The 20,497-nt window shown below is 49.5% G+C and overlaps 1 protein-coding gene across 4 annotated transcripts in view; it reads left to right on the forward strand.

Moving 5' to 3' along the window:
* HPCAL1 (hippocalcin like 1) overlaps positions 1-20,497 on the forward strand; it is a 44,204-nt gene that overhangs the window by 15,768 nt on the left and 7,939 nt on the right. Inside the window, exon 1 of one of the 4 annotated variants that reach the window (XM_082756463.1) lies at positions 13,837-13,948. The exons of 2 other annotated variants lie outside the window; for them this stretch is intronic. The gene's annotated coding sequence lies outside the window, so the exon portion shown is untranslated. Of the gene's footprint in view, positions 1-13,836; positions 13,949-20,497 lie in introns of those variants that run through there. One more of the 4 variants, XM_082756464.1, reaches the window with a different exon arrangement.

Here is a 20,497-nt window from a genome sequence, read left to right on the forward strand (position 1 = left end):
AACCCGTCCTATATTGAGAGGTTTTGATCTATCTGATGTATTTATCTCTTCAAAACAAACAACGCCCGCCCTGTTCCTTGCACCCCTTTCGCCTTTAGTATATATTTCAGCTGTATTTAAGGCTTTCAGTAGCAAAGTGAACCAGTTAGCTGGCTAACCACACTCAGACCCACGGGGCTCAGCGTTTTGCTGCAGCCTCATTGCTGCATTCCCGCTGCAGCCAGGGGCTTGGCCTCCGTCGCTTTACAAAATGCATGCTCTGGGCTTTTTTTTCTCCCTCTCTAAAAACAAAACTGACTGCTGTGGGGTCGGGACATCTCTGCTGCCCTGCACGATGCCCTGGGGAAGCTCCAGCTCCAGTCGGGTGCCACGCTGCAGTCCGTATGACTTTGCACGAGCGAAGTGGGATGGTGTTTCCTCCTCCCTCTAATTGTCTCTGAGCAATCAAAATACCAACCTATTTTTGCAAGTTTCCTGGCCGTGGGTATTTCAGCTGGAGGATTGCCGTGCCCTTTCCAAAGTGGGGCTCCAGGCGGGGTGTGAGTGCCAGGGAAAACAACAGCACTTGCTGGCCCCTTGGCGGGATGTGTTGTGGTCTGGGATGAAGCATCGGGGCAGAGAGCTGGAAGGGGACTGGCCTGTGGGTCCCGGATGGTGCCTCCGATCCTGCAAAAGGGCTGGGACATTCTCATTTCACACACACACAAAAAAAAAAAAAAAAGAATTTGGTCATTCTTGAATTCGCAGGGGGAGGAATATGACTTGGCATTTTCTTGTGAAAGGCCAGAAGATTCATTTGGGGAAAAAAATAATCATTTTTTTGTCATTTGTCGGGGAAATTTCACATTAGGGATTTGCCATCATCAGGTTATTTCATGCCATGTCAGTATTAAGGCACATGTTAAGTGGTGTGCATCACGGTTCATTGTTTGTTATATACCAGTACTGCCCGTGCACCACAACAGGTAATTAGCTAGTCCTGATCACTGATACTTGAATCACTAAGGCAGTTTGTTCTGAAGCCTCCTTCAAGGTTAAAATCCCTTCTCTCTGTATTACAGTGAAGTATTTTAACTCCCTATCAAGGAGCACAATAGATACAGGAATACAGGAGTATGAAAATGGAAACTTCAGAATTCAAAGCCTTGAGCAGAAGACGCTAGGAGACCTTCACCGAGTGTTTCCTAAGGATGTTGAATCCGAGGAACAGAGCTTTTTCCTTTTTGTTCTGCGTGGGTTTGGGTTTGGGTTGGTTTTGTTTGAAGTTTGGCCAGCTGTGTTTGACAGCCTCTGCTCCTCGCTCCGCCAGCCAGGTAAGAGGATTGAGCGCTCCCCGTGCTCCACTCCAGAGGCAGCGGGAGATGAATTCACCTGCAGAATGACAGCTACACAGAGGATCGAGGGATGATAGTGTGTACAGGAGATGTTTCGAGGCAGGCACTAAACGCTGAATTTCGCAGAGTACCTCCAAAATGACTGCAGATTGTCCTCTTGAGTCAGCGGGCTTTTAAAGATCACAGGCAGGCTCTCTAAGGGGAAGGGTTTGATTTTCCAGGCTGGCTGGCTCTTCGCTTCTTTCCAGGCAGCTCCAAACCCCATGGTTGCATTCCCCTCCAGCCAAATGCTTTCTCTGCACCCTGACCGAACAGTACAGAGGGCTTGGTCGTGTTCTCCATCCTTCCCAAACTCCCTCCCTAGCGAGGGAGCCGTTCTGTTTCTGGCTAAACAAAGGTAAATTCTGATTTTATTTCTCACTGCCTCTCCAGCACCCTTCTCCCTGCAGCCTCCCGTGCTCTGCGAGGTGCTCGGGGTGGGGATGGCTCTGCCTGGAGCCCCGGCCCCCCATGGTGTGGTGGGAACAGGGGGGCATCCTCCTCCGTGGCAGGATCCTGGGTTTGTTACGCCTAAATGCAAGTGAAAACCTGCAAGAAGTGGTTTAATAATGGGGATGTCAGCAGGCTCCTGAGTACAATGATGCCGCTAGATGCTTTCATAAATCCACAGTTTAGGTACAGCAGTTATGATGCATGGCAGTGGGAGCATGTGAAACTGCAGTCATTAAACAAAAATGGGCTTTTAAACTAATGGCAGCTGCCTAAACAGTTTTGCAGTGAAACCAATTCCCCCTGGCTACCATTCTTCAAATTATACAGGTCCTGTTGACTTTCAGAACCAGGGAAATATTTTGTTTTGGCGCTGTAGCAGTGCTTTTACATTCATCCCAAAGGTCAGGCCGCCGAGCTTTCGCTAGGTTTTAAGCTGGAGGTGTTAGGAGATGATGGATGTCGATATTTCTAGGTAGTTCATTCATCATCCTTCCCCCACGTGAAGCCACCTGCAGTACCAAATATTCCCACATGTTCTTGGCTGGGTTTTCAAGCCCGTGGGGGGGCAATTTTCTCCATCCGAACTCGGCTGCGTTTAGGACGCACGGATTGCCTCCTCCCTGGTGCCGGACAGGACCTGCTGGGTGGCGCTCCCCATGCTCTGAAGCATTTTGGCCAATTCCTTTAGGAGGCATCTCAGGAGCATTTGGTGGTTGCAGGAGGCCAAGCCCTTATCAGCCATCTGCTTTCACCACCCTCCCCTACCCAGGCTTGGTCCCTTCCTGAAAATAACGTGTCTTGGCTCTGTCTCCCCGTCCCTTTGTTCTTCAGTTTGATCAAAAATCATCTTTTATATATATATCTATATTCTATTACAAGGAGTAGAGGAGAAGACACAATAATACGGGCTGTGAAGGGATGACAACAGCAGAAGTTGGTTGTTTTGTGTCAGCTCTCTTCGTATCCTGCACAGCTCATGCCCAGCTGTCTCCATGTAAGCCTTGGGTTGGCCATGCTTCTTGAGCAACTCCAGATATTTTTACTTTGAAAGACATAAATACATGTATTTATTTATATATTTATATATATCTTTAAGCAAACCATTTGATTAGAAACACATGTGAGTGAGACCAGCTGTGTTCCACGTGGAAGCTCTCCGTGCTGGGAGATGACCTTTTGGAGTGGGACATCGTAACAGCCCCTAGTTTTTCCAGGAGCCCTGCAGGACCAAGCAGAGGTCGAGAAGGACGAGCAGGAAGCATGCTGGAGGTCCTCTGGAGGACGCTGGGTGCAGCTTCCAGCCCCTGATGGGTTTGTTCCCAGATGTCACCTGCAGTCCCAGCTCCCCGTGGGTTTTGGCTGGGTGACATACTGCTTCTTCCCACCACCTCGTCTTTTTTGGCTTCGGTAGCCTGCCCTAGCCAAAAAGGTGTCTTCTGGGGGGGTAGCTCCTCGTGGAAGAGGAGAGCCAGCTGCTGTGGCTTGGGCGATCCTTTCCACGTCCCATGAAATAAGTTCAAGGCAGGAGAGGAAGAAGAAAGGTTAAATTAACCGTAGCATGAGCATTTGAGCAGCTGGCTGACCTTTACAGCACCGAGCTCCGTTCCGTTTTAGCAATCTGCAGGCTGCTTAAAGTTTGACAGGCTCTTTGCAGCCGACAGAGTGCGATACGATTTATTAGCCCACCGCCAGGCTTTGTCGCCTCATTTCCCTGCTGGTTGAACTTTGTGGGGAATGAGCAAAAGGGAGAAGTGGCTTTCTTTTTTTTTTTTTTTTTTGGTGTGCATTGCAGGAGCATCAGTGGCACCAAAGCCCTGGCTCCTGCAGGAGGAGGGATGCTCCCGCTCGGATGCTCCTGAGAGCTCAGCCCCAGCCCAGGCGAGGGGCAGGGAATGGTTAATTGTGGCCAGGGAGGAGACGGCTGATCATCCTGCCCCAAATCACTTAACCGTCTTAAGGGTCTACCCTTGTCTGCCTGAGCCAGCCAACTAATCTTGCAGCGAGCTGCACAAGCGGGCCCTCAGTGCCCAGAGAGAAGTGCCACAAAGCAAGCGTTTTCTCCGTCCCACCGCTCCCCAAAAAGCTGCAAATCAGCGGTCAGAGCAGATTATTTCAGGCTGTGGGAGGTTTTCTGTGCTCTGGGGAGGGGTTTAGGTCAGGGCCGCATGTCTGCTGAAAAATAGAAATGAATAGAAAACCAGAAATGGTTTGTAAGGCGTGCGTAGCACCAGCCCATCAAAAAGCAAAAGGGAAAAAAGGATCCCCCAAGTGGTTAAGCTTTCAGCACCCTTGGCACGGCACAGTTGTGTTGAAGAGAGCCTAAAGGAAGGGTAAGATGTGCAGGGGGCAGTTTGAGCACTGTGCAAAGCTGTTCAAATCACAGGGGGAGAAGGAAGCATCCCTCCTTTGCAAGGTTTTTCCAGAGCTGCTAAACTTTAGGCTGCCCTGGGTACAGCCAGCTGAGTAACCATGTGCAAAGCTGAAGTGTTTTGCACGTAGTTACTGCCATGCAGCCAGAATTGGCTACCACAGCCTCGCCGTGGGTGTTTGTGGAAGAAGGTGGAGTGCAGGGACCGCAGTTATAAAGGGAAACACAATTACACAAGCAAAAGGGCAAGCAGTTGTTTGTAATCCATAAAAATTGATGCTCGCTGCCCTCAGGTTTGCCTTTCTTGCCTTAAGGTTTCCTCATTAGAAGCCATTCCTGTGAATTCCATCCCGTGGAGAGATCCGAAGTGGCTGGGCTGGAGCTGTTGTCTGGGTAATCAATAAACTTTCAGCTGCGTGACATTTTTTTTCCTTGAAGTTGGTTCTTCCTGCAGCAGAGATAACAAGGCTAAAACAGATGTAAAATGAAGAGCCAGATTCGACTGGAGTCACCGTGTGCTCTCCTAATTTTGCAATATTCCAAAACAATTACATTTATGTTAAGCGGGCAGCGAATGATTAATCTGCTAGCAGGCAGCCAGTGCAGTAGTGCCTTGGAAATAATTTTTGAGCCTCTTCCCTGCTGCTCTTTCCCTGCAAGAATGGTTTAAAGATAAGACGCTGACAACGACATAAATTGTGATTTGTAGCCTGGTGCTCTTCCAGTCTACTCCGCTTTTTGTGGTGTTATGGTTCTGTGTTGCCCTGGAAAGCATATAATGAAAGGGGTTTAAAGTATGCCCTGAGCCAGAAGAACGTTCAATCCTGTGTTTCATTTTAGACGTATGCTTAAATGATCGCGGGGTTGGCTGGATTTATTCATGCCGTGCTTCATCTGAGTCAAAAAAAAAAGATGCTCTGAGAGCTTTTGTTGATCTGAGGTCACAAGTGCCCTTCGTTGTTAGCTGGTGGCATCATGCAGAGCATGTGAAAATACTCACTGATCGTCATTTTAGGGCCTGGAATCGCCCTCATAAGGGGAATACCTGCTTATGGCCTGCTTTTCCTTTCTGAAGTGTGCCTGCGTGGTGCAGGGGGAGAACTTCCCAGCGCGTAGTTAAGAGCGGTCCGATCCGCAGCCGAATTTAGGAAGATGACTAAACGCACTAAAATGCAACGATCTGTGAGAGAAAAGGCAAGGCAGGACCGAAAGGCTGCAGAGGAGGCTTTGGGCTGGTTTGGGAAGCTGGAAACTTGGCCATTTCTCACATTTTTGCAGCTGCAAGTCACCGCGCTACGTACGGCGTTGCCTCGGGACGCCTGGCACGGAAAAACCAGCCGCGCTGGGGACGTGCGTGTGGGATGGTTCTGCTTTGAATCCTCGTCTCGTTCGGGGAGATGTCCCCCGAGGATTTCTGCAGGTTGGAGGCCAAGCCGTGGCTCGGTCCTTCGGGCAGCAGTGATGTTGGGCTGTGTGCCTTGTTGGAGGTGGCGGGGCTGGGCATGACACACGAAGTTACTCATCGCTTTTACCCTTTCCTTAAGTTATTCTGGTTGCAATTGTTCCAGCAACACCCGTCTCTGTTTTATTTTTTTCCTGGTAAGCTGGACAATCATAGGGTTGCCGTGCTGACTTGTGGGGTGGGAATTTTGCTGCTCAGGCTTTAACTCTCCCTGGGCTGCAGACATGGAGCCAGTGACTGCGTGCGTGGCTCTGCGTCTCCTTGCCGGGAATATCTTCTCTGGCCCTAAAAGCAGCCCCGTGCTCTGATGGTGACACGTGTGCTGGAGAGAGAGGCGGTTTAAAAACCATTTCATCCTGTACTTTTTGTGTTAATCCCGAGAAGAAAGAGCTCTCAGGTAAACGAATCACCTTTTTTCTTAATTTCATGCGGAGAAGAGCCCTGACGGTGCTTATAAATGATGCATTTTGCTGCTGCTGGGGACGCAGCAGCTCAGGGATGAACAGCTGCGTGACATTAGGGCTGTTGCAGCCTTGCCATATTTGCTGCCAAAGTTTGGTAAGTAACCACAAGCCGGACTGCCCCCACCCAGCAACAGCCGGGATTGTTGTGGTCCTGCTTGCAAGCCCGTCCCAAAAGGGATGGGATTATCGCTGGTCCTAAATAAACACCCTGCCCTGCTCCAGCCCTCCCGCTGTGGAGCCCCCGTGCGCTGCCAGCAGGCTCAACTGGGGGTGCGGAGCGATGGAGCCACAGGTGGCAATCAGCCTCAGTTCATCTCATCCATAAGATGCTTTTCTCCATGCCCTGTGAGGCTTTTTCACCACCCTTCACCTCCCTCCCTGATCAGAAACTGCCCCACTTTCAGTGTAACTTACAGGCAATTCTAATACGTTTGGTTTTTTTTTTTGGTCAGCATTGTGTTGTGTTTTTTTTTCCAGCCCAAACTCCTCTCCCTTCTTCTGCTTCCATTTTAAGAGGCACCGGCCTCGTTCTGCTGCACTGCCACTTTCCTTACTTGCTCGCTTTTATTTTTTTCATGTGTGTCGCTGAGGAACATTTTGGACTTTGCTCTTTATTTTTATTTGGGTGATCTAATTCAGCTCGACTTTGGCCATTTCTCTTTACCCCTTTGCTTCCTGACCTCCGCGATGCAGCTGCCTCTGCTGAGCAGCCCTTTCATTCCACTCCTTGTAGGCATTCTGCTGAGTCCCACTAGCCCTTTTTGGGTGATTTTTTTTTTTTTCAGCCAGTCAGATTGGGAATCAGTCCCAGCCAGTCACCCCCACTTTGCTTGGGGCTGGAAGTACCAGCTGTTTTCTTTTTTTTTTAACATCTTTGCCAAAAAGAGACACTCCGCTTCCTACAAGTTTGTCCTTGAGCCCTTCCTGCCCAGTTGACTTCCATACCGAGTTCCTTTGATTCCTCAAAGCTTATGGAAAACTGAAAATGCCAACTTCTGTGGTACATTTCAGAGTATTCTTCTACTTAAACCATCACTCCGTGCTTGTGATCATCTCCAGGGTTTCTTTCTGTGAGCACTGACAGTGTCTTAAGTTCGCATCACCCTTTTCTGCTTCAGCAGCTGGAGGATTAAATCCACTCCCTGCTGCTTCCAAGAATATCCATGGCCAGTTCTTACTCTTAGGTTCTCTGGTTTAATATTTTGGGCAGTTCCAGTCCCAGTAAGAGGACCCCTGCCAGCGTCTTTGCCCCTCTGTGAACCTTCAGCTCTGTGGTGCTGCCCCGAAGCTGCCACCCCGCACCGGTGCCCCCCCTGCTTCCCTGTCCGGGGTTTCTTCTCCTTCCACCATCTCCTCCTGCCTCCTGGCTTCTCCATTTCTGGCTCTTCCGCTGTGTTGCCCTGGCTCCCAGGATCCATGTGTTAACACTTGCTCTCCTTTCTTACTCATCATCTGCGAATTTCTGGCCGATTATCCGCCACCCTGTCTGCCCGTCGCTGCCCATGTTAATACGTCCTTTGTTCTCCGACGTTCAGATGACACTGTGTGCCTTTTTTTGTCTGTCCACATTTACCAATCCTCCTGATTATTAAAACCAGATGTGGAAATTAACTGATTTTCCTGATTATCCTCTCTCTGGAGGCTTTTTTTTTTTTCTCCGTCAGTTTAAAACTCTCAGCTGTGCCTGCTGTGATCACAGACGGCCGTATCTCCTCCGCTGCAAGACGTCCTTTTTTCCATGAATGCCTTCTGGGCATTACGAACATCCTAAAACTTCCTTTGCAGTATCAGTTCTTGAACCATATGGATGACATTAGCTTATAATGGCTCTTCCTTCCTTTGGCACGGGCGAGAGAAGGCCCCTGGGGATGCTGCTCGGAGGCCAAGCCCGGTCTCCCCGGGCATCCCCTGCAGCCTGGAGGGAGGTGGGCACCTCTGGGGAGCTTCTCAGCCAGGTTCCTGCTCCAGATTGCCCTCCTGGTCTGCTCCTCCCCGCTGGCACAGAGGGTGTCCCCATTTTTAAGCCCGTGGCTGAGCTCTCCATCTGCATGCTGAGGGCAGGAGCACTTCATATTCTGCCAGAGGGCCAAAAGTGATCCTCTAGGAGAAGGAGGAGATTGAATACTCCAATAACAAGGACCAGATAAAGTGGTGAAAATAAACAGAGAGCTGAGAACGGTGCCGTGGAGGAGCCAGGGGCACGAGATGGAAAAGGAGATGGAGGAGCAGGGTACGAGGGAGGAAAGTCAGCCCCAGCACGTGAGCTCTGCAATCCAGAGCAGCTGAAGGACTTCCTTGGTGCAAACCCATCCTGCAGCTTGTCGCCGAGCAGGAAGATTGGGGCCAGATTGCTGTGTCTACAGAGAGCGCTTGTTTTATTTCCCATTAAGAGGGTAGACACAAAATCAGATTTCCACTCCGCGTTGTCTCGTATTTTTAGCCTGTGATTGGATTGCAAATGCACGCTGGATATTTACGTTTCTGGAAGCGGGCTCTGGTGCTGTTTTCTTAACCAGGATCCAAGTTAATTTGCTGAGCTTCCAGATGGAAGCCATTTGTTCCTCTATTACAAATTCGCAGGAATGCTTAATTTAATCTAGATTTTCTGGCCGAGTACTTTGCCTAATCTAACGTTCAAGCATTTTCCTTACCTCCCAATCTGCTTTGTTTTCCCCTCCCCCTGCGCTGAATTGCCACTTGTGCATAAATAAATAAATAATAATAAAGAATAAATAATAAAGAATAAAGGAAAGGGGTTTTGCAGAAGGAGCCACCTGTCTGTCATCCATCCGGACTGGAGCTCTTGGGGAGCAGATTGCCCGTCCATCTCCTCCAGAAAGTTTCCTGAGAAGAGGACCAGGCACGAGGTGTAGCTGTGGGAGCCCGTTAGCACTGTTTCACTTGCTTTGTTGAGGCTTCTTGAATGTTCCCAGGCTCTTTGTTTTAAGCTGTTCAGCGATCACCTTATTCTGGCCTAGTGCATGTGCTGAATAAAGATGTCCAGCTGCTGCTGCGGGTAGGTAAGGAGATTTTCAGGGGGAGGCTCATAATTTTCCTTGGCAACACTCAGCCTCCAGTGAATTGAGTGACTTGTGATTTTATTATAGTCATTTCTTTAATGAAATTTTAAACTACATGTCTCTTTGACAATCACTTCTGCCTGGGGTTTCTAAATATCCGTGCAAACACTGGATACACGATTTGAGTGCCATGCAGTGCATGCTGAAGCAGCAGGGCAGACAGGTGAGGTTAGCTCGTGAGCCGGCCCCTTTCTTCACTAATGCATTTTCCATAACTGTTGAGGCTGTGGTAGGAAAAAATGATGCGTCACGTCTTTGCTACTTCAGTTTCAGAATGAATGTACCCAACCGGCTTGAGGTCAGCTTTATTATTGCTTCTTCTGTGTTACAAATTCCCAGTGCTCCCCGTAGCCAAACCTCATCCCAGAAAAGCACGGAGGAGCTGCATGGAGGGGCAGCATCCCTAAGCCTGGGAGACACAGCACGCTCGGAGCAACAGGCTTGCTGGAGAGCTCGTCCTGAGCCAGTGGCACATGTCTGGATGGATATTTGCGATTGACAGCGTGATGAGGTACCAGAAAACATCTTCGTGGTCTGCCTGTGTCCAATATTGCTGCGGTCCTGTGCAGGAAGGCACGCAGCTCAGCGTCGGGCCCAGGGATGGTGGGTACATCTTGTAGGTGCTCCAAGGGTCAAGGCAAGACCTGGGCATGGTTCTCAGCACCCCCAGCAGCTGTGAAACACCTCAGGCTCAAAGGCGGTGTGCTAGGCGTGATACGGAGTAAAAGATGATTTGTTTGGTTACCGGTACTCAGGTTAACAGGCGGGAACCCAAACGGGAGGATTTCTGTATCGGGAGTACAAGGAATGTAAGAGAGGTTTGAATTCTTATCTTACACAGTTGTTTGGACAACATAATGACTCATTAGGGGGAGAATTGGTTTTGTTTGCTTAACAGGCAGCGAGATGACATAATCAACTAGAGCAGGGAAGCAATCTAGTATTTTAAGTTACTTGAAATGATATAAAGGGTTCTATAATGCATATTTTTTTGTTTTCCTTCTTGTTCTGCCATTATAGAAAAGGGTAACTAGAAAGCAGAAAGAAATAGGATTTGTGTTAGAAATGGACCAATCTGTCGCTTACCCATGAGGTAAGCTTCTTACTTTGAAAGTTTTCTCCACCTGCAAGGTCCCAAAGACCCTTTCAGGAGTTTCTCACAGCATTCTCCTGCTTTAATGTGAATGGGACACCAAAAATGTGCGATTGTGCCCACGTGCATGAGTTGCGAAGATGCTGCTGCAGTGCTCCACAAGGCTGCCCTGCACAGGCAGAACTGGTTCAGGCTACCCAGCAAATCCTATTAAGGCAGTAGTGTCAATGCAGCGTATAAAACTTTGGTTCAGAGGGGTGTATTTATAGCTGCATTAAGAGTATTGTGTACACAGGGCTTTTCTTTCACTCCTAATCTGGGACCTTGGCAGAAATCTGCCATCCCCTTTACCTGTGCAGCAGTTCAGGTGTCAGACCTCCAGGAACACTGGTGTTTTAGCTGGAAGTCCTGATCATCCTTTAAAGCCACCCGAGGGCCATCATGGAGCAGGGACTCATGATTTTCTACCTGCCTGTTTGTCCAGCATCTCCTCCTCTCCTGGCTCACTTACTCACTGGGCTCAGCAGTTTGGCTCTTGGAGTGTGCAGTGTCCACAGCCACCACAAGTGCTCCCGAGGTGAGATGAAGAGATGGGATATATGGAAGTGATCTCATTAAACTTCTTAAGTGATGAATGGTCTTTCTGAAACACGGAACACAGAACAGCCCATGTTGGAAGGGACCTTGAAAGATCATCAGGTCCAACCTTTTGTTAGAAAAGGGAACCTGGATGAAATTATCGATCACCTTGTCCAATTGCATCCTGAGGACCTCTGGTGATAGGGCTTCTACCACATCCCTAGGAAAGTTGTTTAGGAGTAAGGTGTATGATTGTGTGTGTAGGATCTGGAGTTCAAAGGGACCAAATGTAGCAGAGCTGCAAAGACCTTCTTTGCAAGCATCTTCACACTGTTTTTAGTTCAGGCTTTGGCACTGTGTGAGTGAGCTAATGGTATGTCAAAGAACTGTCACTAATGCTGTTTTAAAATATCACACTGTTGCCGGAGCACAGAGAGCAGTGACCAGCAAGAATATGGACAGACATCTTGTGCTCAAATTGGGGTCCCCCCAGCACCACCAGCCCCCAGGATGCTACCGCAAAGTGCAAACAAATGCATTAATAAAGCGTGAGAGCTTTCTGCACACTTACTGCATTACCCTGAGCTACTTGATTACAGGGATTGTTTATTTTATGGCTTTTTTTTATATTCTTATTGGGAGCCATTTGTCAGTCTGCACAGAAATCTGATTAGCTTAGAATTGCTAGCTCTCTGGTATATGTTGACCTATAAAGTGAAGGATGCAGCAATAAACACAGTCCATTAGGCTGCTGCTGGAGAAGGCTGTAGGCTTTGTTGGAAGTGGGAAAGGACAGGGCTTGATGCTTGAATGCCAGAGCACTTGAACGCATGGGCATTCAAGGGGCAGGGAGCACGGGGGCACAGCATGAGGCTTCCCCTTTGGCCAGCAAATATGCCACCCATTGCCCTAAATCAAATAACATTATTTTTTTGAGGCAAGGTGATATATAACTTCTTGACTGACCTTGGTACGGGATGCCTTGTTGCATTTCCAGGGGGTGTTGAATAGGCTGTGTGCAGAAGCTGATAAAATACTGGCAAGGTGACTAAATGACACCTTCAGCCTTGTTGTGATATTTGTGTGAAATGTCTTCAGTACAGCAAAAGCCCAGGGCCATTCTAGACACTATCCTCTTTTTTTTTTTTCTTAATTACAATAAAATAACACTTTTAAATTAATAAATCAAAATAAATATTAAATGAATAAAATAAAATAAAATGCTGGGTATCACCATGTATTTGTTGGACTGGGCTGCGAAAAGATACTCATGAGTCAGCTCTGCTGCTTCAAATGCACAGAAATATTTGCCAGCTTTAACAGAAGATTCTCTATGATTCCTGAACTATTAAAGTTACATACATGTAAATGGCTTCAGTGAGTCTACGTTTTGTCCTAGTGTGGGGGACCATTGAATGGCTGGAGTGGCCCAACTGTCTTAGATTCCACCCTTTTTAATAGGAATATAAATTCATACATTTATATTACTAAATAGAGGCATCCATTAATTTTATATTCATTGATATTCATAATTCAACACGTTACTATTGTTAAGGTTCTGGAAGCAATGCCTATGTGTCTGGCAGCCGCTTGGTATACTTGAAGGTGCCCTGTCCTTCCCAGAGCACTGGTACAGTGACAGCTACTGAATTTCTCTTGTCTTGGAGGTTAAAAAAAAAACAAACACACAATAGTGAGATACTAAAACCAAAGCAGACACCTTCTTGCAATTTTAAGTGACTCAGTTTTATGTTTCAAGTTCATTGTCATCCAAATGCTGTCTGACAAGTGCTGTCCAAGCAGCACGTGCCCACCAAGCAGAGGGTGTGTTGCTGGTGCTGCACATCAGGGCAAACTGTAGAGGAACCAGTACAGCATTTGTTAATCATTGGTCTTAGAAACAGTGCCTTGATTTACTGGGGCTTTCAGAGCTCTGAAACAGTCATTCCTCTTTTATAATGTCACTGTCTAAGTGGCCTGCTTCTGGCATGGGGCTTCTCTTTGAGGTGAAGCTGAAGCTGTCTGTAAAATGGGTGATTTTGCGGTTACAGCCTGGTAGTGTAGCCACGTCAGTCCATGGGCACAAATTGAGTAAGTATATTTTTCCTTGAGGGTTTTGCTCTCTTTAATGCGGACATCTTGCTGATGTAGGTAGCAGCTGAGCTCCCTGGGTTTGTTCAGCCCAGAGCAGGGCAGGCTGAGGGGAGGCCTCATGGCGGCCTGCAGCTCCCTCAGAGGGGAGCGGAAGGGCAGGCGCTGAGCTCTGCTCTCTGGGGACAGCGACAGGACCCGAGGGGATGGCATGGAGCTGGGACAGGGGAGGGTCAGGATGGTGTTAGGGAAAGGTTATGCACTGAAAGGGTGGTTGGGCACTGGGACAGGCTCCCCAGGGCAGTGGGCACAGCACTGAGACCGGCAGTGTTCAAGAAGTGTTTGTACAACGCTCTCAGACACATGGTCTGATCGTGGGGTGGTCCTGTGAGGAGCCAAGAGTTGGATTCAGTGATCCTTGTGGGTCCCTTCCAACTCAGCATATTGCAGCAGCCAGCAGCAAAGTCCTCAATCACCTCAGGAATCTTCATCCTGCACCTTGGAAATAAACGTTTGGGGTTCCTCCTTGGGCCTTGCTTTGTGTCTTGTCCTAGGTGGGAGCCAGGAGGTAGGTTTCCACAGCACCACAGCATGCAGTATTCTCTACATTTCCTCACGGAAGACTTATCTTGGTCTTTAGAGGCTCCTCTTTTGCCTGGGTGGCAATGGGGCTTCTAAAGGTGCTGATGTAGGTATATGGGATCTTACGGTTCCTTCCAAATTCTGACTAGTGTAAGAAAGGAAAATGTGAAACCCGTCGCTGGGCGGAGTGAGAACGAACAAGTGGCTTTGTACATTAGAAAAAAAAAAAAAAAAAAAAAGAAGAAGAAGCTAAAAATAGGCTCCCCACAAGCCTGCACTTCCTGGTGAGCGCAGGGCTGTGGCGGCTGGGGCAGCCGGAGCCATGGGCCGCCTGCGTCCGCCTCGAGAAGCCCCCTCCTGACCCGGGGACACCGAGGGGACAGGCGAGGGGCCAGCAGAGCAGGTCAGTAACACAGCAACGGCGCTGCGATCGGAAATCCACCGAAATGAACCCAAAATCAAAGAGCCAGCAGCCTGCGGTGCTACCGTGGCCTTGTGGCAGGGGATCCCATGCAGCTGGGTGTGCTGACCCCAAGAGCTCGGAGGCTTTGAAACCACTGCCGGAGGGAAGTGAGAGGTGATGCAGTGGGGAATGCCAGGAGCTTCGCTTTCAGTTGTGACACCGCACCAGCCCCTAACCTGTTGCTTCATTTATTTATCTATTTCTTCATTTTTTTTTAAGGAAATAATATCACAGTGGACACACGCGCTTGAAAACGTTTGTAATAATCGAGTGCTTACGAATAGGCTGATGAATGCAATAGGAAGTTGCATCGTTTTGGCTGCCCCGTATGCGCAGGATCGAAACTTCCCTTGCTTAGTCAGTGCCTGTGGTCACTGAGATGTTACAGAGAAATGCAGGCAGCACAGGGCTCTGTCCAAGCTGCCAGCAGGGACCCTTTCTTTCTTATCCGTGGGAGATAAATGAATTTTACTCTGCGCATTGCTCTGCCTTGCTTCCCTCAAATCCAGAAGCCAATGATTTGGAAAGATTGCTCGGAACCCCCTTCTAAGTTTTATCAACGATTTCTCAGCATAACTCGGTTCCTGCTGGCATATATATCAGCTGTATATTTACATTGTGTGTTTCTACTTCACAGCTCGCCAGCTTCTGTCGTGTTTTCCCCCAAAAAAGCCTGAGAAGTGGCTGCGTGTGCTGCCGGGCCCTGTGCTTCGCAGGGGTGCATCCACCAGCACTGGGTGCCAGCGTGCTGGGGGGAGATGCTCCCTCGGTGGCTTGGGGGGGGACATTTTGGACAAACCCCGGTGGGGGGGAGATGCTCTCAGGTCCATCCAGTGGTTTTAACTCGTGCTGAACTTCTGTGGCTAATTGCAATCCAATTTGGCATGCAAAGCCAGCGCCACAGTCACACTTACAGGATGGCAGGGGGATAAGGTCATTTTTCCATTTGGCTTCTCTGGAGGCTTCTCATCTGTCTGGTTGGGCCAGTTTCGTTGGTGTTTTTTTGATATTTTGGGGTGTGTTGTGTGTTTTTGTTATTAAAGGAAAGTCTACGCAATCGCTCCGCACCTCTTTCATGCACTGTAATTAGACGTGGAGCAGGCTATTGAGCAGTTGTGGCTGAAACTGAAAAAGAAAAATGTTAACTGCTGGTACATGAAGAAATCTTTTTTATGCTCTGATGATGACTGCCCATTTGTGTTTTAGCATCTGTTCTGTCCACGAATGTAGAAGGAACTGAGCTGGCTCAGCAGAAACTGAAACCCAGCCTAATCCCGTGCTATAATAAGAGCTTAATGGCATCATTGTCCGTCCGTGGGCACTTCGGCAGCAAACTAAGAAAACAAAAATACATCAGCACGAAAAAAACAGAGCGCAGGGAAAGCGTCGATGGCCGTTTTGGGGCCTGCTCCGGCGGGATGGCTGCTTCCTGCCAAAGCTCTTTATCAGCTTTCGGCCGGCCGGCCCGCAGCGTCCTCCTGTCCTTTCACCCCGCGCCTCCCCGCTTACATAACTGACTTAGGCATTACCTCCCCTGCTCTCCTTGCTGTGTCTTTAGCACCTCGGCATCACTCGGGCCCTGTGTTTCTTCTGGTAACAACTTTCCCTGCAGTTCTGCTCCTTAGGCGAGGCTGGGAGCGGGTAGAAGCAGAGATAGTAGCTCTAAATTGTTGCACGTTGAATTTTTCAATCTATTTAATTGCCTAACCCCAGTGGAATTATTTACCAAAAATAGATGGAGAGTAACATTTCTAATTAAAAAAGTCCCCGTAGCTTTTGAACTCTCGAAACTTTCTCCAGCCAAAAACTGAAAGTGGAATGGATTTATTTATTTTTTTTTTTACATTTTTATCAGACCGAGAGAAATGCAGAGATTAGCAGAGCATAAACAGAAGGATGTGAAGTTGGCCTCAAGTGCACTAATGATCCGAGCAGCCAATTTGGTTCGCGGGAGAGTTGTGACTGAGCCTGAAGATCGACACTTAGGGTTTCAATTTGTCAAATAAAAATAAAGCAGGGAAGGTGATTTTCTAGAAATCAGGCGTCGGCCTCGCCATGCCTGCGTACAGCCTGCTGCGGTCCTTGGAGAAGCACGGGAGGTCACCAGCTTCTCCTCGTGGGTTGCTGTGCTGTGCTTCAGCTCGTTCCTGGGAGGCCCGGTGCCAAAAATCTGCATTTGCTTGTTGCCAAAGGCGGTGATGTTTCTTAGCTGCTCTTTGTGGTGCACTCGAACAACTTCTGGCGCTGCTGCGTGATGAAGGTAAGCAGAATTCCTGTGTCCACAGGGGGAAAAGTGTCGAGTTACAGACATAAGGCATCTAGTGTGTTCAGTCTGGACAGACTGGGTGGTGTTTTATGGGCTGGGAGGCGATTTTCTGCAACCTTTTGAGGCAGAGCAAGCAGGCATGGTGTTGTTTAGCCTTACCACATGCTGCTCTTTCTCAGGCACCTCCTCTTTGTCCCTGGCTCCTCTCCTGGGACACCCGGGCTGGATTTGGAGGGGACCTGCAGCTTGCTGAGGGCTGCTGATGGCACCAGGCATCGAGCACCTCCCTGGGGTGCTCCCCAGCTGTCCTTGGCACCTCTTCTGGTGCTCGCTGCTCTAGCAAAGGGCCGTTTTCATGTCCCAAGCAAACTGCCTGATGGCCTCTCCGCTCATTACAGCTGTTCCTCCGGTAGGTCAGGCCCGAATCTCCCACTTAAGAAATAAAAAAAAACACAACCACAACAACAGCTGGATTATGTATAAAATAGAAATACGTGGGTGTGAGGAGCTGCACTTGCTGAGGATGTTTTCCAGTCCACAGATCCAAGCGAACAGCAAACAGAGAGCGATTGTGGTCTCCCGGAGTGAAAGCTGTGGTTAGATTTGTTTGTTTGTTTTCCTACAAGCCCGGGTGTTGGCTTTTTATTTTATTATTCATTTTAAACAAATGTGCCGCTATTGCCTGCCCTCGCGGTGGCAAGTGGGGTCCTCCCTGGTTGCGGGACACTTGGAGCTGGAGAAGGGACTGGAAACTCCTTGTGCAACTCGTGCTGCACGTGGAGATGTTCCAGCAGCCAGCCGGGACGTTATTTCTTACGCTCTTTTTCCACTGAGCTCCCCATCTCTTCCCTTAGACCTTATCAGAGGATCAGTGTAGCTGCACTGTCTGCTGCCACGGAGTTGCCATCAACACAAAAGGTCGGGATGTTTTGAGAGAGGTGGGTGACCCTGGGTCAGAGGATGCACAGAATTTGGGGGCAGTCTGTGCCGTCTCGGTGGCCGGGGACATGGAGAGAGGAAAATACCATCCTGGGAAGGGGTGAGGAGCCTTCCACAAGCAGTGGGTGCCTTTGGGCTGGGTGTTAGGAGGTGATTTGGAGCTGTTAGAGGGATCAGATCCCGTGAAAGCCTGACTGGGGTGGCTGAGTGTTAGCCCTTGGCGCTCAGGCCATGAATTTGGTGTTGCCCCGGGCTGTTCCTTGCTGCGCTTTGCCCAATTTCAGCACAACAAAGCTGCCTCCTCGGCCGAGTGCTCACACTAATACGAATTGCCGGAGATAACCTGGGAGTTTTACAACTTCTGCACTTCTACAGAGCGCACTTTGCCGTCCCGTGAACCCAGATCCGGGCAGGTAACTGCTGTGACAAATAGCTCGGCTCCTTCTCTCCCTTGTAAAAGCGGGGAGGAGCAGATAAGCCATCTCCCCCGCTTTTGGCACGAGCGCAGCTTCGATGGCTATCTCGGCAGGTTGAAACCACAGCCGTCTGTTCCACGCCGGTGGGTAATTGCTCTGTGCAAAGCCATTCACGAACTCATTTTTTCCTCCGGGAAGCCGCCGGCTGTTTGCTCAGTCCCGTTTCGGAGCAGCCTCGTTCCTTCCTTCCCAGGGAGCCAGGCAGGGCTGCGTGCGCAGCTCTGCTCCTTCTGACCCGCCTCTAGCTTTGTTTTTGTTTCTTGAATAGATTTTGGACTGGATTTTTCCCACATTGCTCCTCAATCTGTCTAGCCCGATGTTTTCCAAACCGTTGGTTTCCTTCCTCTTTCTCCCTCGTTTTCCATTATTACATCTTCCAGCCCACTCAAGGCGCCGGCGAAGTCGATTTTAACAACTTGGGCACAGCTCAAGCCCTCCCCTATTGGGCTAACAGGCAGCGAGTGTGCTTTGGGACACTAAATGTGCTGGAAACCAGCAAACCAGGCTCCCTTCCTATAAGCTGATGCTCTGGATGGAGAATAGGGCATGCGAGCAGTGCTACAACCAAGCACACGCACTGAGAGCCCCGTGCCAGGGCTCCATCACCCACCCAGCTCCCAGATATTCAGAGGAAACCTCCTCCAGCTTCAGGTCAGCTCCGATACCCGGTGCTATAACATACAGAGAAAAGACCTGGCTGGTCTGCAAATCCACGTTTCTGCGCTCTGTGATCCCGTTGTGCCCCAAAAAAGCAAATATTCCATGGATATTCATCGGGGAAGGGGTGGGTTTTTGCTCAGCACCAGTCCCTGTGTCTGCTGTGCCCCAGGCTGATGGATCCACGGGTGGTGAGGAGCTCCGAGAGGGACAGGTGGAGCAGGGGATGCCTCCATGCCTTCGGATAAACGGGGCTGAGGAACAGTGTGATGCTGGGATGGCATCGCTGAGGGTAACTATAGGGCTTTTTCCAGCTTCTGCCCCAATTCCCTGGTTTTCCTTGTCCAACAGAGGATGTTCTTGGGGCTCTGGACCTTTGGGTTGCCAGCACACCACCCGATGGGACTTTCTTTCGATGACAGCCCTTCAGCAGCGCCCTGGAGGAGGGCTATTTAAAGCTCTCGCCCTCTCTGCGGGCTGCAGGACGGAGGAAGCGCTTCCTCCACGCAGATCTCTCTCCCAACCCCGCAGACGCTTTTGTCTGCTTCCGTGCAGTCCCCACCCTGCCTGGAGCCGCTCCAGAGCCCCGCGCGCCGGGGCAGCGCCCTATTGTTCGCCCCGGCCGTCCTGAGAGCTGTCTCCTTCCCTTTGTGGGAGCTCTGAATGTTTGAGGGGGGACAGGGAGGTCTCCGGATACACTCGGCAAGCCCTGATCTGTCTTCTCGGGGTCAAGAAGCTGAAAAATAGAAAATATTGACCACGAGGGAATGAGTACCCAAAATGCTCTCAAATTATGGCCTGTTCTTACACATCCCCAAATATTTCTATCAAACTGCAGCTGACTTTCCTGGCCCCAGAGGTTGGATATTCACTGGCCTTGCCTTTTTAGCGTGCATCCTACAAGCAAAGAGCTCTTCGCAGGCTTCAAGGCTGAGGGAAGGAGCCTCGCTCGCGTGTGCTGAAAGGAGATGTCTGCAGAGGCTGGGAGAGCGCACAGCTTCAGAAACTTCCAGTCAGTACCCGACCCTGCACCAGCTTTCCCCTCCTTTCAACCACCGCCACGTCCTTTAAACACTTTTTTCCTGTTTCTCCGAAGAGGAAAAAATAGATGAGAAACGATCGCGTTGATGTTGCGCAAACGGGGCGCTCGCGGAAGGGCCTGGTTGGCACGGCTCCTCACCCAGGAGAAAAGTCGCTGCAGATTTCCAGGGAAACACAAATGTCGCCCTTGGGAAAAGGGGGATTCCCAAAAAATGCCATCCCGCTGGCTAGGGTGGGCCTTGGGTTGTGGAAGGTAGTGGAGAAGTGGGTAAAAGGTTGGGTTTGGCAGGGTGAGAAGCGGAGCTGACATCAGGCACAGCCCAGGGGCTCGGCAGAGGCCAGAATAATAAAGGGAGGATCCCAAACCAGCAGGGGGCAGGCCCAGAAGAGCTTGGCCGTCCAGGGCCTGATGCAGTAAAACCTAACCACACACGTTAATTATCTATGGTACAACAAAGATAGTGCTATCTGAAAGGGAGATCTTAGAGGGTAACTCCTTTATGAGCCCCATTGAACTCTGCACAGAAATGCCAGAAAAGAGAGGGGATTTTCACCTGGGTGTTCTTTGTCCCCCTAAAAATGTCAGAAGGGGCCTGGACAAGGGGGTCTCCAGCCGATCCCTCGGGTTTGGAGCTCTCCCTGTCCTGCAGGCTGCCAGGATTTGTTCACCTTGCAAGCAAGTTAACCAGCGGCTTTTGTCCTCTATTCAAATGGGGATTAAAAACAAAACCCCCAAAAAACACCCCAGCACCACCAAAAAAATGGCAGTGGAGAGCAAGTTTGTTTAGAAAGCCAGATGGATAAAAGAAACTGCCACGGTGTTATTAGATCGGAGGTTTGGGGAAGCAAACACTGAGTAGTCGAAATTGTCAGCAATAACCGTGTTACTTGGTCAAGGAAAACCTCCGTGACAAGCAGGACTTCTCTCTTTTTTTTTTTCCCCCCAGTGGTTCGGTGTTTTTAATTAGGCATCTAAACAAATGTCAGCTGAATTGTTGTTCGAGGTAGCCGGTTGGCGTGCCTCCAAAACCACAGTTTTCATCGTCGTCTTAGTAAGCAAAACTCTGATGTCAGATAAAGGAAGGATTTAAAAAAATAATAATAAAAATA

This window comes from Aythya marila (genome assembly GCF_965140915.1).
Source record: "Aythya marila genome assembly, chromosome: 3".
In the NCBI taxonomy this organism is placed as follows: Eukaryota; Metazoa; Chordata; class Aves; order Anseriformes; family Anatidae; genus Aythya; species Aythya marila.